Source organism: Cylas formicarius, unplaced genomic scaffold, assembly GCF_029955315.1.
Source record: "Cylas formicarius isolate icCylForm1 unplaced genomic scaffold, icCylForm1.1 PGA_scaffold_1__22_contigs__length_36826433, whole genome shotgun sequence".
Classification (NCBI taxonomy): domain Eukaryota; kingdom Metazoa; phylum Arthropoda; class Insecta; order Coleoptera; family Brentidae; genus Cylas; species Cylas formicarius.
Genome location: NW_026844264.1, coordinates 34,629,263 through 34,646,509, shown reverse-complemented (window position 1 = coordinate 34,646,509; position 17,247 = coordinate 34,629,263). Strand labels below are relative to the sequence as shown.

Genomic DNA, 17,247 nt, shown 5'->3' with positions numbered 1-17,247 from the left:
CTTTGTTTCTCGATATACCCGGTGTCCCAATAGGGGCGACCTATATTCCTAAAAATTTGTAAAAAAAAATCAATTTAGCCAAAAAACAAGCTGCTATACAGGGTGTTTTCCAATTGAATGCCGGGAAAATATTTTTGCGTCCATTTAAAAAAGAAAATTTTACATGAGCGAATGCCCAAAACGTCTTAACTTTTGATATACAGGGTGCTGAAGTTTTCAAGTGTAGTTTTGGTTAGTTTTTCCAAAGCACCAAGACCCCCCCCCAAGACAAAAAGAAGACTACTAGAGGAGAGTGTTCTGAATAATCCTGATGTTAAGGCGTTAAAAAGACGTTTAGAGAGGAGAAACGAATAGTTGATCTGCTTTTTATAAAACTTCCGGATTCCTCCTGCGTCGATTTTTGTTGAGTGGAACACAATCACGCGACCGGTCCAAGGTCTTTTCCTGTCACCTATATCGGAATCAGTCATCCATTTAGCTCCAATATAAAAGCAGGTACAGAGTAAAATGCGAGCCAGTTTCAGTCAAGCTCTGAAGAAGCCAACAGGATGATTGGCGAAACGTTAGCTAGTTATTTGCACATTGACATACATTTTTAGGTGAAAAGACTTTTAGGTCCAATATCATCAGTATTTAACGAAAATGAAGAACAAGAATTGATTGAATATGACACGGAAAGAAGGTTATTTGGTCTTAATGCTCTTAAGTTAAGAAAAATGGCTTGCCAATTGGAGGTTAAAAATAATGAGAAACATAAGTTTATCGGTGCTAAGGAATTTGCTGGTAAAAACCGGGCACAAAGTTTGATGAACTGCTCGGTAGCATTTTAGACAAATATGCACTTGGAGTGCAGAGAACTCAGTAGTGTCCTTACTTCCAGCTGAGACTACGAATGTTCGATGTTTCCCAGATAGCAAAAATAGCTATAGCAAATGAACCGTCTACAAGCACTCAGCCACTTGAAGAAGTCCAGAACCCAGAAGTTGAAGATGATATGCCTTTGTTCAGACGGGTTAAAGTACGATGTCGTGCTTCCATACATACAACCTCACTTAAAAAAACTCCACTACCGGAGGAAAGAACTCCAACTAAAATATTTGCATCATGAAAGCTGTTTTGAACACATTTCCCCTCGTCATATGGTTCCTAGCCAGGTTGTTCACGAAAAATCACAGCGAAAATGTTTCCATTCCAACTTGAACGTCATACAAGAAAGAGCTTGGGGAATCACAAAATGCCAAAGAGGTTAGGTCTCAAAACGTTGAAGATAATCATACGTGTATATGTTGTGGAAAACTAGTTTCACAAGTGTGATTACTGCGAATCATAACTGAACCCCACCTTCTCATGCTTTGATCCATCTTACTTGAGATGGGAAATTAGTTCATTTCGTGTTGTTTCTTATTGCCATTTTTTTCTATCGTTTCTTAGCGTCACTGCCTTACCCCCCTTCCCCTAGTAGTGGTAGAATTAGAAGCCAAACTCTTCAGGTGGACGGAGACCGGTATCTCAAACGAACGCGGACAAAAACACGGGGCGACAAAAAACAATGGGTGCCCCCGGAATATATTCCCATCATCTCAACTGTGAACAAACGAAAATTATTCGTGGCCGCTCTCGCGGCTTTGGAGAAGGGGGGGTGGGGGGACACAATCTCCGTCAGAAATTTATGCCCCCTTTATTCGTCCGGCCTCTATATTTAATATTTCCATAACGATATTGTGTGTATCTGTCAAGGCGGACGTTCCTTTCTGTCGCGCACCGGCTACCATTTATTAAGCTACACAGTATCCGGGGACGTCCATCCGCGGAGCGGACAGCGTCCGCTTATGAATGCTGAAATATGTCCGAATATTATCTGATACGCGCGGCGTTGCCAGATCCTTCCGAGGATCTCAATGCCTTCTCCATAGCTGCTGAGGTTTATCTAGGTTCTTCTAGCTGATTAGACTCAGCAGTTTCGATTGTGACTCATTGGTCTAGCTTGACTTGACTTGACTTCGTGCCTAGGACTTGACATTATCCACTCATCTTCTGAATGGAACCTTCTTGGAGGGCGAGGACTCAATTCATACCGATTTCTACAAGGTGTCTGACCGAGATCTTGGGTCTTTCCGGTAAGTTATTGCGCTGGATTGAAAGCCACATCTCTGAAAGGTCCCAGATGGTGCATTTCAACAACTTTACTTCATCTGGACCCCCTGCTGTTCAATATGTTTCCCAATCGTCTTACTGTATTATTCCTACGTCAGATCGCATATATAATGTGCTGCTTCAGTATGGAATCCCAATAACTATAAATTTTTTAACAATCATTCCACTACTCTAGCCTCTGCTAGGTAATACATTTGACATCTCTCGCCTGTCGAAGGAATCAGAGGGACTTCAAATTAATTCAGAAACTGATTAACTCTTCAATCCACTGTTCATCGATTAAGATCAAGAATTCCGCAGAACTAGCTATACTTATCACTCATTCATCTCCCGTGCCCTCTGATGGGCGTGACCTGTCCATAAGTAAATAAATAAAGTATCTCCCCTCACTCTTAAGCTCACGGATCTGCAATACATTTTGGTTGAAGGACCTCCAAGGAATTCTCTCTCCATCAATTTTCGGATGGCTGACTTCTTGCTATTACAGTGTTGCTAGCCAGCCATTCGCATCCACTATTTCTACCTTTTTTGGAGAACCATTTTCCTATTTTTTTCTGGTTGGCATTTGACTCCTGTAGAGTTTAAGTGCTGTCCACAGGCACCCCAGGTACCCTCTCTGGCTTTATATTCCTGTAGGATCAATCATGTTTGTCGCTCTGTTCACTTTCAGCGCTGAAGGAGCATAGAAAGTGTTTCTACATCGAAAAAACAAACAAATGCTTTGTACATAGAAAAAAAATCTTGGCTTTCTAGCTATACAAACGTAAAAAATTGAATTAAAAATTTACACATAAAATAAAAAATATAATTTATTAATTTTTAATTAATTATTTAATTTGAGGTAATAGTTTAGGACCCTCAGCAAGACTTAATGCAAAGTATTATACTTTTATTTTCTAAAAACTCATACATAAAAAAATATAAGTATATATAAATAAATAGAAAAAATATATTTTAATAAAAAACGTTGCCACATAAACTAAACACATTCTTAAGCACTCCGATGCGCTGTTCTGTAGTGGTTATAAGCCGACATTTAAAAAACATGTACAAGATGAGTCAGCGAAAGTTTATTTTCTAATCGATTTCAAAAGTTATGAGAGAATGGTGAAAATAACGTATATATTTTGAATTTATAGATAAGGTACATAATATTAAATACGTATTACTACAAATTAACTTATCTTTTTTTTTTAATTTTAATGCCCTTCTACTTGTGCACACGTATATTTTCTTTGACGTTCCTGTGTTATTTTCGTGCACGCGTCCCGAATCCTATTGTCCATATCTATTATCAAAATATTTCATTCAATTTATTTCGTTACTATGGAGACCCAACCCAACATGTTCGAAACTAACCTTTGCAGATCTCTGGCGTCATTCTACGTAACCTGGCATACCAGAAATCGTATAATTTGAGGAATAAGGCCAAAATATGGCAACGGCGCGTTCGCGAGAGAGTCCGCTGCGCGTAATATGCATACACCCGACAGAGCGCTGTCACGACTGATAGATTTATTGGGAACTTTGCGAACCGGGACGGGGTAGGAGGGAAGCCTACATTTCGCGGTATTAAAAACCCTTATTGTTGTGTCTCGGACCACGAAGGCGATGTCGCAGAAACGTCGGTTTTGAATATACGTCATGTCCTCGCATATTATGCGAACACTGCGTGTCGCGTAGAATTCTATCCGCGCGCGATAGCGACGCGTCGCTTAGCAAATTCTCTAGGAATAAATCAGAATCGGAATAGATAAGTGTTTCTAGAAAATAAGTCAGAATTTCTGGAAAATATTTCATAATTTCTGAGTTAATTTAGAATTTCTGACAGCCTGTATATTCGATGTTTCGATTGCCCCGTATAAGACATTTGTGGTAGAAATTCTGACTTGATTTCCAGGAATTGTGATATCCGTGTATCCCGATGTTTCGATTGGCCCAGTCCCATACGAGAGATTTATGACAGAAATTCAGATTTTTTTCAGAAATTCTATTTATTATTTAGAAATTCTGAATTATTTTCCAGAAATTCTGACTTGCTTTGCAGAAATTCTGATATTTACATTTCCGATTTTCTGATTGGGACTGGCCCATATATTTTAGATATTCTGAACTACTCTATTTATTTTTCAGAAATTCTTACTTATTTTTCAGAAATTCTGCCTTATTTTTGAGAAATCCTGACTGGCTTTGCAGAAATCCTGATATTGAATATCCGATGTTTCCATTGACACTGTCTAGAGAGATTACGACAGACAAATTTTGTATTATTGATTTTCCAAAAATCCTTATTTCATTTTTATACATACGAGAGATTTTTGTCAGAAATTCTATTCATTTTTCAAAAATATTTACTTATTATTTAGAAATTCTCACACAATTAAGATATTCTGACTCATTTTCAAGAAATTCTGTCTTCCTTTTCAGAAATTCTGACTTGTTTTTCGCAAATTCTGTTTATATTTCAAAAATTCTTAGTTATTTATCAAAAATTGTGACGTCAGTCAGATATTCTAGCTTATTTAAACTCTGAGTTATTCTCCTGGAACTCTGACCTCCGATTTCTGTATATCCGATGTATCGGTTGAACTTGCTTTCCAGAAATTGTGATATCTGAAAATCCGATGGCACTGTCCGGTACGATAAACTCTCACTTGTTTTTCATGTTTCAGAACTTCCGACATAAATCAGAATTTCTGAATTATTTTCGAGAAATTTTGATTTATTTTGTAGAAATGTTCTTATGTTTCAGAATTTCCGGCTTGCTTGTTGAAATTCAGGTTAAGTCAGAAATTCTGACTGATTCTTTAAAAATTCGCCTTATTTTAGGGGTTTTCTACAGGGCGAAAGTTTAAATAGTAAAAAAACTCGTTGAAAATCGCCGAACCATTAACGACCGCGTAAACGCCGACGTATGTCGGGTTGCCCGTACCTCTCACCCTCTCTATTTGCCCGGATAAATTGAAATCTGCCGGAATATTAATAAAGTTCAATCGACAAAGCCGGATGAGAGTGTCGGGCATATTAAACCGTCCCCCTTTTAATGTTAATAAATGGTTAAGTGCGTGGCGGACCCTCCGTCGCGGACAAAACCATCTTCTCTCGGACCAGTGTAAACAGGAAAGTGTGACAAGCTGCCTCCGAACTCCCACAGGGGCGCCGAAATCCCTGCAAAACGTTTTTAATCAGTGGCGAATTAATGCGACGCCAAAAAATTGATTTCGGGGGCGGGCGGGGCGCTGCGGGGCGCCCGAGGGGGCTCCTCGCCCTGGGCGCAGTTCGTATTTAGTTAAGTATTTTCGCTACAAGTTAAGCAACACAATATACACTAAATTTTAAAACAATTATATCCTCTTTTTTTCTCTTAATTTGTGGGATTTTTATAAATACAAAAATAATTGATTCGATTTTAAAATTAGTTTTACGGCTGCTCAACTAAAAACTTTCGGTATTTTAATTGCGGGTTCGGGGTGAATTTCGTATTATTTATTTATTCGTAAAAAAAACAAATAAAAGTAATGTTTGACCACCAATAATCACAATTGATCAAAATTTAGAAAATATTAAACCAAATGATACCATTAATGTTAGTAAAATTATTTATTTTATTTTTATTAATTTTTCTTATCTATTTGAAATTTTTTTGCACCAGTGCGCGAGAAGGAAGAAGTTGCATTGATTTTTTAATTAATAATAATTATTTTCAAATTATTTTTAGTTCAATATACGTTCTTATTTACTTGATCTTCTTCTTCTTGATCTTGTTTGACATTTTCCTTTACGAATTCGCCGTTTTGTCCTCCCATCTCAGTGCCGACCATCCCCATTTAGCGAGAACGATTAAAATTTTTTCAAAATTGTTTCGAAGTACAGTAGCAGTTCATCACGGGGTAGGTTATGAAAGCACTATATTTCTGGTGCAAGTATATCGAATTTCTTAAATTTAAGTTCAATAATTCTCTAGATAGATGGCGCCAAAAAAATCAATTTCCGATAAAGTGAAGAAATTTACTGCCACTGTTCGGTACAAAAGGCGTTCGAAAAGTCGATAGGACGTTTTGAGTGTCCTGAGAGGCAGGTAGTGAAAAGGGACAATCAAAATATTCATAAAAATGTTTTGAATTTCTACCTTTTTTTGTAGGAGTGATTCATTTGTAGTCGCCTCCGGTCTGTCCGGTTTACCACTCTGCAGGTCCGAAACGGACAAAATTTTATCTAATTAGGGGCGGAATCTACGATGATACCGATTTATGTCGCCGGTCCAAAAATTGATGTGATTTGTTGCGTCTCCGCGCTAGGGTGACGTTTTCATTTTATTTATCACATCCGGCACTAAGTTTCATTTCATGGTACGCGCGTTAAAACGTCAAAGGATCTCTTTAGACCCGTCTTATTAAACGGTCATACCTGTTTTTGTTTTCTAGAACATCTTTTATAAAATAGGCATTTACAAAATCGTCTTTTTGTTACTTTAGTTTTGTTTTGGCTTCGGTGACGAAATAGCATTTAATACGAGGGTGCAGTGAAAATTTTCCCGATTACCGAAGATGTGGAGTTAAAGTCTGTTCATAGATATAAGAAAGTGATTAACAGGTCCGTACTTTGCATAGAATTTAATTATTTGGGGTTTTGTTAGGAAAGATACTAAACAATTTATTTATGTATGTATTTATGTTTAAATCGATCATCGCCTGTTCTAATTATTATTTGTTCTAAATTATTTGTAATATGGATATACGATTGTTCTGCTTTTTGCCCAACTTTGTGGAAGGATGTTAAAAACTTCGGTTTCTATAAGCTTGAAGACATTGGAATTAACACGGGGAAAACATTGTTACGACGAATGGCAGATTTCAGTTGGTGCCGAACATGGTCAATGGGATTAAACATACAGTGGTAAGGCGTTCAAACTGTATGCCCTAGATTTTTTGGATTTGCTTTTGTGTCACATGAGGAAGGGGTTTTTGTCAACTGTCTACTGTGATAACTTGCGTTGTCCATTACAATGACGCTATTAGGAGGAACGTTTGGGACTAGTTTGTTTTTAAACCAACCTACAAATAAATCAGCGGTGGTGTCTTCATGGTAATCCAGAGATGAATGTTTAATATTTTTCGCAGGCCGAGAAAGTCCATTTGGAATCCAACCATCTTTAGAGCCAGCATGCAAAACAGTTATTCCTTTATCTCTTTTTGATGGCGCGTTTGTTTTATACTTATCAGTTGAGTCAACCCAACCCTTTTCCGGGGTATCATAAGTGTCGAACCAGGTTTCATCCAATAATTGGCCTTTGTTGTTCTCTGTAAATCCTAATTTTTTCTAGATATTCATCTTTTTCAAGCCTCCTAATTAAGATATCTAATGTAGGCACGCTTTGGTCCTCGTATAACTGGTAAGTTTTACGCCGTATTATATCTTGATCACTTTCATCTACACTCGAGAAAATGTCAGCATAGCTTCTTTTTTCCTCGCTGAAAATTCTTCTAAAAATGCTTGCGTGCTGGTACTACGTTCAATGAGAGTCAAATAAACATTGTTTACAACTTCCTTAGTCTCAATGGAATAGTGTTTTCTACATTTGGGCGCGACCATCTCCTGAGGTACACTAGACTCTCACATATTTTGCATAATCCGTACACGATTCAACACACGCTGTATTACACACGAAATAAGAATGATTACTAATAAACTTAAACTAAGTAGTGTACCAAACCAAAGAATATTAAATACAGGTAGGTATAGAATTATTTTCTATCACGGACCACAATTTTACCTGAATTTAAATTCCGAAACTTTAGGTAATAATCTCGGTGCATTGTATGTAAATAACCACTTTTGGATAATCCCATTCAAAAGCAATTGGTCACTTTCTTATATCTATGAACAGGCCATAATTTCTTAGATTTAACAAACACGTACATTCTGTTGAAAAATAGTTCATAAAACGTTTGTACCGGTGCTGTTTAGAACGCGAAATGAGATTAATAATACGCCGGTCCGGCGACGAGACTCCTTTGTCTTCGCATTATCGCGTCGGCCGCGACGTTTTGTCCGTTTTTCCGTCGCAAATGTTCAACTGTTATTGTTAATTAGCACGGCAAACAGGCGACGCATACCTCGCTGGCAGATGACGTGTGTCTTGCCATTTGCCGTGGCGAGCACAGACCACACGTACATTTGTCCCGTTCATTTTGCGTATCTTTCACGCACATACTTTCGGCGTTTCGATAATTGAATAATAAAGAAAGATATTGTGCCTTTATTAGAACAAATATACAGTAATAATAACATTAATAATAATAATAATAATAATAATAAAACAATATATATATATATATATATATATATATATATATATATATATATATATATATATATATATATATATATATATATATATATATATATATATATATATATATATATATATAACGGATTTCTACGGTACGTGCCGCCTCTCCGTCCCCAGTTTCCATTTCTCTCTATCCAGACACATGTCTTCCTCTAGCCCTCTGGATGTCATAGCTTCATCTACCTCATTCCTCCAGCTTCTTCGAGGTCTTCCACGTTTTCTTTTCTCTACTGGTACCCACTCGAGTAGGCGTTTGGGCCATCTTGTATCGTCCATTCTTTTCGTATGTCCAAACCATATCAGCTGTTTTTTCTCTATTTGTTCTATTATATTTGTGTTCATGTTCATGCTTTCCCTTATGGTGTCATTTCTTACTCTTTCCATTTTTGATTTTCTGCAGCTACGTCGTAAGAAGTCCATTTCCGTCGTCATCAATTTGTTTCTGTTCTTTTTTGTCATATCCCACGTTTCGGATCCGTATGTGATTATACTCTGGACGATGCTAGTGTATATCCGTTTTTTCGTTTCTTTTTTAATTGTTTTATCCCATAAGATCGAGTTCAACTCTCTTATAACCTTTTTACCTTTATTGGTTCTTTCCTTTATTTCATCGTCACTGCTGCCCTGCTTGTTAAGTGTAACTCCTAGATATTTACAAGTTTTTACACCTTTGAGTTTATGATTTTCTAATATTAGGTCTTCTTGATGTTCGTTCCCTACTATTATATATTCTGATTTTTCCCAATTTATTGTAAGGCCAGCAGCTTGATATTCATCTTTCAGTTTTCGTATCATATAGTTGAGATCGTCCTGGTCCTCTGCTATGACTATCTGATCGTCCGCAAAATATAAACTGTACAATGGGTAGTCTCCCACTCTCAGTCCCATCTCACTAATCTTCCTACTCCATTTCTCTAAAGCCTTATCTAAGTATATCTTGAAAAGTGTAGGTGAGAGACAACAGCCCTGTCGTAAGCCTTTAGTGGTAAAGAATGCTTCAGTATAGTTTTTTCCATTTCTTACTCTAGTGGAATTATTTTTATATAGGTTTTTTATGGAGCTCCTTAAGTTATAGGGTATCTCTGCTTTTCCCAGGGTCATCCATAGTTGCTCTTGTCTCCTTTCTTGTGTATAGGCGTTATATAAGAATTTCGCCAATCTGTGGGCAATTCTTCACCATTTATGCAACTCTCATATTAGCATTACAATGGTAAATATTTGTGTTTTCATTTATTTATGAGAATTGTTTACATTCAATGAAAGATATTTTCCTCAATAAATTATTTCATTTGCTTTAGTAAAAATCCTATTGTTTTTATATTTGTTTTAAATAAATTTAAAAAAGGTATTAAAAAATGGAAACAAATGGTACGCACACATTTATTTGACACAAACAAACAAACTATTTTGTTCATAGGAAATAAATATTCTATTAGCATTATAATGGTAAATATTTGTTTTTTTTCATTTATTTATGAGAATTTGTTGCATTTTATACTCACTTTTTATGAACATATATTTGTATGAATTCAATTAAAAATTCAAGTCAATTCAAGTAAAAATTCCATATTTTTTTTATTTGGTTTAAATAAATAAGAAAAAGTATAAAAAATTGGAACAAATGGTAGCCACACATTTATTTGACCGAAGCAAGAATTAATTTATTGAAACAAATTTTGTTCGTAGGAAATAACAGAGTTCCGAATAAATAAATTAACATTAGAATGGGAATTATTTGTTTTCTCATTAATTTATTTATATTTTATACTCACTTTTTATGCACATGTATGTTGCCATTTAATGAAACCTATTTTGCGCAATAAATGAATCAATTATGTAGACCAACACCCATGACATTTGATTTTAGTAAAAATGCTATTATTTTTTATTTGGATTAAATAAATAAAAAAGAACAAAAAAATCAAACAAATGATGCGCATATATTTATTTATTATTTAAATTTATTTATTTATTTATATTATTATTTATTTACTATTTATATTCATTTTTTGCCTGGCAGAATTAAGTTATTGAAACAAATTTTTTTGATAGGAAATAAATTTCAAATGGGATATGGGATATAATATATATATATATATATATATATATATATATATATATATATATATATATATATATATATATATATATATATATATATATATATATATATATATATATATATATATATATATATATATATATATATATATATATATATATATATATATTATATCCCATATCCCATTTGAAATTTATATATATATATATATATATATATATATATATATATATATATATATATATATATATATATATATATATATATATATATATATATATATATATATATATATGTATATATATATATATATATATATATATATATATATATATATATATATATATATATATATATATATATATATATATATATATATATATATATATATATATATATGTATATAATCAAATATATTTTCCTCAATAAATGATTGAGTTATTTGGTCTAAAATTCATTTCATTTGTTTTAGTAAAAATCTTTTTATTTTTTATTTGGTTTAAGTTCCCAATACATATTTGTTGTAAATATTTGTTTTCTCATTAATTTATTTGATTTTATTGTGTTTTATACTCGCTTTAATGCACATATATGTTATTATGAGTTGTAAGTTTTTTTGATGATATAATAAGTATAGACAAATAAATATAGATGTTAATATATTAAGGATATAATTTTATTTATTAATTTATTTAGTTTTAATCGTCGACATCTAATAGTCGAAGGAGTGAGAGAGAGAAAGAAAACAAGAGCAACGTCGTGGTGCGCTCGTCCCACTCGAATCGCGAGACGAGTCCAATAAATTACAGCAACATCGAACGGTCATTAATGCCCTGGCTTGCCGGTGTGGTCTTTTTCCTTCGACAATCATATACCCCTACCAGAGTATATTTCAAGCGGATTTGCATAAAGATCCCGCCCTATATAAGACGCGGCGGTCAAACAATATTCGTCCGGCGGTTTTTGTTCGTTTTTCGAGAATATTTAAATCGGATTATGGGTTTCGGGTTGCCTAATGAGGCCTAAGAAAGCTCGCGACGGTTATTGATTAATCGCCGAGTCTGAACGAGTGCAAGCTTCCAATTTTTCATAAACAGATTCTAATATTTCATATGAATAGCTAAAATCTAAATGTTTTTGGATCAGACTTGGATATTTATTGGAAGGAGAGTCTAGAAAAACAATTCGGAACACTCATTTTCTCAATACTAATATGCTTGGGGGAAATTTTTTTTTAAAAGATGGTTCAGTCAACAGCTGTTGATAACAGTAGCGAACTTTCAATAATAATCATCTACAATGCACACTATGGACTTGGTCAGCCAAAGTTGCAAGCAACACTTGGAAAATTGGAGGGACGGCCATTGTGTTTTGGGGCTTATTATTGTCGATTTGATGCGAAAGAGATGGTTTGGTCAGATTGTAAACGGCATTGCGATTGCAAAACGCGTTCCATAAATCCCTTAACATCTGATGTTGTAAAATTTGCTCCAAGGTGGAAAGTTAGCAAAGGATGAACTACTATTGCAATTGTTGCTTTCGTAGAGAAAGTCAACGCTCAGCTTGGGTAACTAGAGAAATATTTATTTATTTATTTATCAACGGGCCAATCTCCCAATATAAAATAGGATTCACATAAACAAAATAGTAAAAAACAAAATAGAATAAAACATAATTAAAACAGAATGGAATAGATACCCTAATATGACAAACAATGGTTTTCCAAAATATTAAATATAGGTATAGTTATTTCTTAAATATCCTTGCACTATGGAAGCAGAATAAAGAATCTGCAAAACGGGCACCCACCGTTACGTGAATGAACTCTAACACAAGGGCGGTATGGTCTGTTCATAGATATAACAAAGTGACCAATTGCTTTTGAATGGGATTATCCAAGGGTGGTCGTTAACATACAATGCAACAAGATTATTACCTAAAGTTTCGGAATTTAAATTCAAATTGTGATCCGTAATAGAAAATAATTTTATACCTACCTGTGTTTAATATTCTTTGGTTTAGTGCCAGCAAGCAAGCATCTTTAAAAGAAACGGCCACATTGACGAAAATTTCAACATCAACTGTGTGGAAAATTGTGTCCCATTTCAGCGAGGGAAAAAAGAAGCGATGCTGACATTTTTTCGAGTGATCAAGATATAATATGGCATAGCATTTACCAGTTATACGAGGAACAAAGCGTGCCTACGTTAGACATCTTAATTAGGAGGCTTTAAAATGATGAAACCGGTGTTAAATGTCGCAGAACTACCTTATTCAAATGTATTCAACACATGGGTTTTAATGGAATCTTTTAGAATTCGGAAATGGAGACTGGAATATCTATTATTTACTTGCATGAAACCTGGTTCGACACTTATGATGATGAAAGGGTAGGGTCGACTCAACTGTAACTGTGTAAAACAAACGCGCCATCAAAAAGAGGTAAAAGAATCACTATTTTGCATGCTGTCTCTAAAGATGGTTGGATTCCAAATGGACTTTCTCTGTCTGCGAAAAATGTTAAAGGTTTTTCTCTGGATTACTATTAAGACACCACCGCTGATTTATTTGAAAGTTGGTTGAAAAACAAACTAGTTCCACACATTCCTCCTCATAGCCTCATTGTAATGGACAATTATTACAGTAGACAGACAAGTATTACAGTAGACAGCTAACTAAAACCCATTCCTCGTGTGACACAAAAGCAACAATCCAAAACTACATGTATAATAACATTTATTTTCAAGATGATTATACCAAAAAGCAATTAATTGAGGTTCTACAAAGCTTGAACTTACAAAAGGGATACGTCTGTGATAATTATGCAAAAAATCTAAGGCATACAGTTTTAAGGCTTCCACCTTACCACTGTATATTTAATCCCATTGAACACGTTCGGCACCAATTGAAATCTGCCATTCGTCGTAACAATGTTTTCCCCGTGTTAACTCCAATGTCCTCAAACTTATAGAAACCGAAGTTTTTAACATTGAGCAAATTCTGTTAAACATATCGAAAAAGCAGAACAATCGGATATCCGCATTCCAAATAATATAGAATAAATAATAATTAGAACAGGCCATCATAACGATAGTGATACTGATATATTATGTGAATAATTTTAAGTAATTTAAGTAGATAATAAAAATAATTTGTAATTTTATTTTAGATTTAAGCATAAATACATATATAAATAAATAAATATTGTTTAGTATCTTTCCTAACAAAACCCCAAATAATTAAATTCTAAGCAAAGTACGGAGCTGTGGCCATATTTCATGCTTACAGCTTGCCCGGGTCTTTCCTTAATTCGTATCAGTTAGTCACTTTCTTTTATCTACGAACAGACTTTACCCAGTTTACAGCAAGGTCGCGTATTGGAAACGGAGAAAACAACATCAAAGAAGTAACGAATAATAAGTTACCATTCCCCGAGAAAATGGCCGAATGGTCCCAGCAGTCGCGGATTTGAATGTCAATAATAAAATGAGGATATCAATCAATCAAGCAGTAGAAATCAGGGCATAAATCATAGTCTTATGATATGGCATTATGATATAAAGCAGAACTAAACAGGTTAAAGCTGTGCTGGTTGAAAATGTGTGAATCTGAAATTAAACCGATGCATCTCAAATTTAATTTTTAGGGAAGAAGTAGAATTCGAAATGCTACAATTGTCACTCCCGTAATCTACGGAATACCTACGATAAAGAACGTTCAGGAGTAGGGGGGAGTTGGGAAAACTCGGGGTGTTTCGGGGCGGCCATAAAATTCGCTGAAATATTGTTTAGTCCGTGTGTCGAATAACGGATTAGTTAATTTGAGAATTTAACGGCCCAAAGTTGCCCGGCGTTCCGGAGTTTATGGCTAAAATTTGATAATCCCCGGTGCCGGGATCGATTCTCGAGTTATTTCCAATTAAATTCACATGTAAAACCCCGCAATTCGAGCATTAATAGTATCCCGGTAGATTAATGAAGTTGTCGGACCTCCGCTACCAATTTAACTGAGATTACCAACTTTGCTCATTTCTGGCTGCCTGGCGTCGCGTCCCGTCGTTTGTCGCGGACGTCTCACGGCCCGGGTGCCGCCGAAATTAAGTTGTTACCGACTGTAATAATGTTTCGGGTGTCGAGAGAAATGCGGTGGCCTAAAAAAGTTAGTGAATAAGAGTAAATTCGTCGTAATGGTGCTTGACTTAGCGCTTAAGGCGTTGGAAATGATCACGGAGATCGATGGTTCAAGCCTAAAAAGGAATATTCGCTTTTTTTTTATTAAATTCCTATTTGAAAATATTCATAAATTAAAGTAAAAAAAAAGTAAGTAAAATAATCACGTGCCTTTATCAAATGCGCATATAGGCATAGGCATTTGATAGAGGCACGGTGTTGCCGAAACAGCTGTCATTTAAATATATTTATGTGAAAATCTGAACAATGTTATTTATCTCTTTTAAATGGATTTTCATCAAGTAAAAGCCACGTCAGTACGAAAGTTATCAAAGTTCTCAAGTCAATTAATATCACCGTCTCTAGTGAAGTAACATATGTTAACAGTTTCAGGCAGTTTGCACTTTTACAAGGAATTTGCCCAAAATTTTGTATAAAAAAGCAGTTGAAATGTTGACAACGTCATTTTGATCACACCTTTTATTCATCTAGAATATTTTAAAGTCTACGAATTTTTATATTAATATTTTAACCGACACTTTTGTCGAATTTTATTTTAAAGCACATTAATATAGATTACATTTCTTTTGACAAAGAACGGTAAAGAAATACACGTGAAAATCTAGGGCTTCCTAGGAAGGAGCGCTTTTTTTTCGTAATAATAATATTAATTTTCTCTGAGACTAAAAATTACAAAATTGTATATAGGAATAGTCAACAGTACAGTACAATACACTATAATAGACATTGACATATAAAAAATCATTTATTCAAAAAAAAATCGTCTAGACCATAAAATGTTTTGGATAACAAAAATATTTTTGTTTTTTAAATGTTTTTAAAAGTTACAGTGCGGAACATGCGCCTTACCGCTCTGTATTGTATGCTTAGGATGTCAGTAAACTCGCCAATGTGAGAACTTTGTACTTGGCAAATAAACCCCTACAAGATGTAAACTGGGAAATATGTGCAATACTCCCTAATATACGGTTTTAGCCAAAAATACTTTATCGGCATTTACAGATGGCCCCCACAAATTGATCCCATAACGTCATCGCATACCTTCGCGTAATATAAATTAAGCAACTGTTGCTTAGTTAAAATTGCACAAAGATTTATAAAAAGATAATTTACACTATTTAGAGTTGAAACAAGAGCATCACAATGAGACTTCCGGTTTAAACATTCATCCAAACTCAATGCTAGAAACCTCACAGTGTTCCCACTTAGTGTCATTGCTTAAATATTATCACATCGTTTCTGTCAAACTCTTGACTGGAACCTTCGGCACTCTACTAACACACAATAACGCGTTTTACCACAAACCGAAACTCGTTCCTTTACCAGAAACTTTGGAATACCTCAGGAAATTACTCGAATATAATAACTACAGTAAAGATATAATTGAAGAACTAATTACTCTGACAAAGCTTTGCATGAGTCAAAATATTTTTTTATATAATAACAACTATTATGAACGACAAAATGGCACGGCCATGGGAAATTGTTTATCTCCTTTCCTGGCTGAACTTTCCTAGGATATCGTATAGATACGTCGACGATGTTTTCGCGGTTTTTGATACAACTTGCATGGATTTAAATGACTTTGTTTCAAACTTGACTAATAACATATGAAATAGAAAGTAACATGCGGCAGACGTTCTCGTTATCAAAAACAGTGAAAATCATATAGGTTTTGACATTTATAGGAAAGACACTAGTAATTTAAGATACATAACCAATGATTCTAACCATGTTTTTCAACATAATATAACATAAAGATTTAATTTTCTAGTCCATAGACTTGTCACATCTCCTTTAAATCAAGAAAGGTTTGAGGTGGAAAGAAGCCTTATAAAAAAGGTGACTAGAAGAAATTTAGATTTAAAAACAAACTTCAAAAATCAACGACTTTTCAAGCTGATGAGGAAAATTTAAAAGTAGTCTCAATTCCCATCTCTCCCCAATATACAAGTGGACTTGATAGAGTCTTCGGGGCCGCAGTTCTTCGAAGTGTCTATCAGTATTGAATCAAAATTAAAAAATCTTTTGGGTAATCCCAAGGTTAAACTAGATGCCCTTGAAAAGTCGGGAATTTATGAAATATGTTGTAACGATTGTGACAAGTCATATGTAGGGCAAACCAAAAGATCAATTAATGTTAGATTTAAGGAACATTTAGGTAATTTAAAATTTGCTAGATTACAAAAATCAAGTGTAGCCGAACATATGTTCAACAACAATCATAAGGTAGATATTAGTAATTTAAAATTAGTTAAGCAGGTAAATAATAGTCGAAAATTAGATGTCTACGAAAGCTTAGAAATTGTTAAGAGAGGGAATAAGGCACTGAACAAGGACAGAGGTCCAATCCCATTTAGCCCATTATACGCGCTGATTGGTTGCGTGAACAGTGCGTAATTCCCCCTCCCACTTCCCGATGTGTATATATACAGGGTTTTTCACTTAAAACTCCGCACGCCAATAAGTCCAAAACGAAAAGAAATATT

At 34.5% G+C, this 17,247-nt stretch overlaps 1 protein-coding gene across 1 annotated transcript in view; it reads right to left on the bottom strand.

The window, feature by feature from the left end:
• The window catches only part of LOC132696466 (sorting nexin-21), a 143,514-nt gene extending 137,089 nt beyond the window's left edge, over positions 1 to 6,425 (bottom strand). The window contains exon 1 of the mRNA XM_060661292.1: positions 6,414 to 6,425. The gene's annotated coding sequence lies outside the window, so the exon portion shown is untranslated. The remainder of the gene's footprint in view (positions 1 to 6,413) is intronic.
• Positions 6,426 to 17,247: the final 10,822 nt, after the last annotated feature.